The sequence below is a fragment of the Anomaloglossus baeobatrachus genome, chromosome 6 (assembly GCF_048569485.1).
Source record: "Anomaloglossus baeobatrachus isolate aAnoBae1 chromosome 6, aAnoBae1.hap1, whole genome shotgun sequence".
NCBI lineage: Eukaryota > Metazoa > Chordata > Amphibia > Anura > Aromobatidae > Anomaloglossus > Anomaloglossus baeobatrachus.
Window position 1 is genome coordinate 140,241,860 of NC_134358.1, and position 4,672 is coordinate 140,246,531.

Here is a 4,672-nt window from a genome sequence, read left to right on the forward strand (position 1 = left end):
TTCTAATGTGGGTGGAGGACAGAGCATCCACCATATCCGCGGTTCACATCCCAGGCGTAGAAAACTGGGAAGCAGACTTCCTCAGTCGCCAGGGCATGGACGCAGGGGAATGGTCCCTTCACCCGGACGTGTTTCAGGAAATCTGTCGCCGCTGGGGAGTGCCGGACGTCGACCTAATGGCATCCCGGCACAACAACAAGGTCCCGGCATTCATGGCGAGGTCGCGCGATCAAAGAGCTCTGGCGGCAGACGCCTTGGTTCAAGATTGGTCGCAGTTTCAGCTCCCATACGTGTTTCCGCCTCTGGCGCTCTTGCCCAGAGTGCTACGCAAGATCAGATCCGAGTGCAGCCGCATCATACTCGTCGCTCCAGACTGGCCGAGGAGGTCGTGGTATCCGGATCTGTGGCATCTCACGATCGGTCGACCGTGGTCACTGCCAGACCGACCAGACTTACTGTCCCAAGGGCCGTTTTTCCATCAGAATTCTGCGGCCCTGAACCTGACTGTGTGGCCATTGAGTCCTGGATCCTAGCATCTGCAGGATTATCTCAGGGAGTCGTTGCCACAATGAGACAAGCTAGAAAGTCGAATTCGGCTAAGATCTACCACAGAACGTGGAAGATTTTCTTGTCCTGGTGCTCTGCTCAGGGAGTGTCTCCCTGGCCATTTGCATTGCCCAAGTTTCTTTCCTTCCTGCAATCGGGGTTAGAAAAGGGCTTGTCGCTCAGCTCCCTTAAAGGGCAAGTTTCGGCACTATCCGTGTTTTTTCAGAAGCGTCTAGCACGTCTTTCTAAGGTGCGCACGTTCCTGCAGGGGGTCTGTCATATTGTGCCCCCGTACAAGCGGCCGTTAGATCCATGGGATCTGAACAGGGTACTAGTTGCTCTCCAGAAGCCGCCCTTCGAGCCTCTGAAGGAAGTTTCCTTTTCTCGGCTGTCACAGAAAGTGGCGTTTCTTGTTGCGATCACATCGCTTCGGCGAGTGTCTGAGCTGGCAGCTCTGTCATCCAAGGCTCCCTTCCTGGTGTTCCACCAGGACAAGGTAGTGCTGCGCCCTATTCCGGAGTTTCTCCCTAAGGTCGTATCCTCTTTTCATCTTAATCAGGATATATCCTTGCCTTCTTTTTGTCCTCATCCGGTTCACCGGTATGAAAAGGACTTACGTTTGCTAGATCTGGTGAGAGCACTCAGAATCTACATTTCCCGAACGGCGCCCATGCGCCGTGCCGATGCACTTTTTGTCCTTGTCGCTGGTCCGCGCAAGGGGTTGCAGGCTTCTAAAGCCACCCTGGCTCGATGGATCAAAGAACCAATTCTAGAGGCCTACCGTTCTGCGGGGCTTCCGGTTCCTTCAGGGCTAAAAGCCCACTCAACCAGAGCCGTGGGTGCGTCCTGGGCATTTCGTCACCAGGCTTCGGCTCAACAGGTGTGCCAGGCAGCTACCTGGTCCAGTCTGCACACTTTCACCAAGCATTATCAGGTGCATACCTATGCTTCGGCGGATGCCAGCTTAGGTAGAAGAGTCCTGCAGGCGGCAGTGACACCCCCGTAGGGGAGGGCTGTTTTGCAGCTCTAACATGAGGTATTTCTTTACCCACCCAGGGACAGCTTTTGGACGTCCCAATCGTCTGGGTCTCCCAATAGAGCGCTGAAGAAGAAGGGAATTTTGTTACTTACCGTAAATTCCTTTTCTTCTAGCTCTTATTGGGAGACCCAGCACCCGCCCTGTTGTCCTTCGGGATGTTTTTTTGTTGTTTGCGGGTACACATGTTGTTCATGTTGAACGGTTTTTTCAGTTCTCCGATGTTATTCGGAGTTAATTTGTTTAAACCAGTTATTGGCTTCCTCCTTCTTGCTTTGGCACTAAAACTGGAGAACCCGTGATACCACGGGGGGGGTATAGCCAGAGGGGGAGGGGCCTTGCACTTTTGATGTAGTGCTTTGTGTGGCCTCCAGAGGGCAGTAGCTATACCCCAATCGTCTGGGTCTCCCAATAAGAGCTAGAAGAAAAGGAATTTACGGTAAGTAACAAAATTCCCTTCTTTTAGGGGCACCTGCAGTGTTTAGGTCAGTGTAGTGTAGGGAGGGACAGGTTTTCGAGCAGGGACAGAGTTTAAAGAAGCGTGTCACTCCCTCCATAGTACCAGAATACAATAGCTCTTTTAAGAGCTGAAACCACTGAACAAGGTTACAGTACAGTGAGGGAGACATGTGAATTAGGTAGGGAATCGGGAACTGTTTCCACAATATTTAGGGGGTCACAGCTTGGCTTGTGCCATCCATATCAGCCCCACTATACATTGCTAGTGGCTTTTGCATATACAAAGCAGTACTCTAGCATTTCTTTATCGTTCCTATGGGAGACCCAGACATTGGGTGTATAGCTTCTGCCTCCGGAGGACACACAAAGTACTACACTAAAAAGTGTAGCTCCTCCCTCTGAGCATATACACCCTCTGGATAACCAGATCTAGCCAGTTCATTGCTTTGTGTTCAGGAGGCATACATCCACACATGCATTCTCATCTGATTTTTCATTTTTGGAAAGTTTTTGAAGAAAAGCGGGTCCAAGCCTGGACTTCCAGCATGTCCCTTCTCACCCCACTGTGTCGGCGGTGCTGTTAAGGTTGATTTACAAGGCTGGAGCCTTACATGCCGCGCTCCTTCACCATCCCTCGGGCTCTGGCTTGAAGTGGGAGCCAGCACGGTTCTCCTTGCTTTGCAGGAGACCGGTCTCCATCCGCAGCCCTTCAGGATCCTGCTGGACGGAGCACTCATCCCCAGGGACTTGGAACCCTGCATCTCAGCAAGCTAAGTACCTGAGACGTTTATATTCAGGGGGTCCCGGTACTTTATTATGGTGGGAGAGTGTGCTGTGTAACTTTTGTGACATTTCCGGCCGGTTCTCTGGCTGTCGCCTGAGAACCGCGCCGATGGTGCCTGCGCGCCGGCCGCATCGCTTAAATTTAGGCCCCGGCTTCGCCGGAGGCCTACTTTTGATTTCACTGCCCTCGCATGTCAATCATGCAGAGGGACAGTGCGGCTCCGCCCAGCGGCCGTTCGGCACAGGGGAGGGACACTCCTCTCTGAGTACATGTCCCCTCCCCTGTAAATCTCCTTGGCCCTCTAGATCCCGCTCTCAGAGCAGGTCCCGCCCCCTCTCCTCGCTCCGGCGCCATTTTCTCAGCGTTTTTCTCTGGATCAGCGCTGGCTGCAGCATCCCTGCTAAGCTGCTTGGGGGTCCGGGCTGTGGGATCTGGAGGGCACACAAACGGTCTGGTAAGCCACAACCTCCGGTTGTGGACCTTCTTATATACTCTCTGGGGGTCATTCTGGCTCAGAGCCCCCACTTCAGCAGCATGTCTCACACGAAGAGCAAGGCTGCAAGGCTGTACTCACTATGCCTGACAATGCCTCAGCCTGGAATCGCACCCACAGTGGTCCCTCCGGCTGCTCCGGCTCCGGTGGCTGAACCCCCGGCTTGGGTAGAATCCTTCTCTAGGTCAATCTCCCAGTCTTTTGCCGACTCCATGGGACAGCTGTCCCGGACTTTGCTGAACATGCATCAGCCCCCTTCTCAAGGCGCCTCTGCTGCTAGGGCTCTCTCAGCAGAGCTCACAGAGGATTCTTCATCTGGTCCCAGACCCCGTCCTCCTAAAAGGAGACGCAGGGTCCCCTCTCCCTCCTCGTCCCGTGGCTCTGATTCACGAGCTGACTCGCAGGACGAGGAGGATGCCTTTACTGGGGGCTCGGACGCTACCTCCATGTGCCCCATTGATCTGTCCGAAAGTGACGCAGATGTTAGTGATTTGATTGCGTCCATTAATTCTGTACTGGACCTCAATCTGCCAGTATCAGAAGAGCAACCCTCTCTGGCAGAAAAGCATCAGTTTACCTTGCCTAAGAGGACAAGGAGTGTGTTCTTTAACCACTCCAGTTTTCAGGCCACTGTGACCAAGCCTAGGGCCTGTCCTGACAAACGCTTCCAAAAGCGTGGTGCTGATGACCGTTTTCCCTTTCCACCTGAGGTGGTCAAGGAGTGGGTTCATTCACCAAAGGTAGACCCTCCGGTGTCTAGACTCTCAGCCCGGACCGTTGTATCAGTGGCTGATGGCACCTCTCTTAAGGATTCCACTGACCGCCAGGTTGACCTTCTGGCCAAATCTGTATATGAGGCGGCTGGGGCCTCGTTCTCCCCATCTTTTGCAGCAGTGTGGGCTCTCAAGGCCATCTCTGCTTCTCTAGAGGAGATGCATTCCCTCACTAGGGAATCTATGCCCGAAATGGTTGCCTTAACTTCCCAAGCTTCAGCTTTTTCATCCTATGCCATGTCTGCCATGCTGGAGGCTTCTCACTGCGGTGGCTTCGGCTAATTCCCTCGCTATCCGCAGGATCTTGTGGCTTCGAGAGTGGAAGGCAGATGCTTCTTCAAAGAAGTACCTTGCTAGGCTCCCTTTTGCTGGATCCAGGCTATTCGGTGAACAACTGGATTAAATTATTAAGGAAGCTACTGGCGGGAAAAGTACTTCCATGCCACAAACTAAAACCAGGAAACCTGCCCAGGGTAGGAACCAGTCGAGGTTTCGTTCCTTTCGTTCCTCCAACTGGTCATCCTCTAAGCCCTCGGCCTCGTCCACTAACTCAGCCAAGGACCAAAAACCCAACTGGCGCA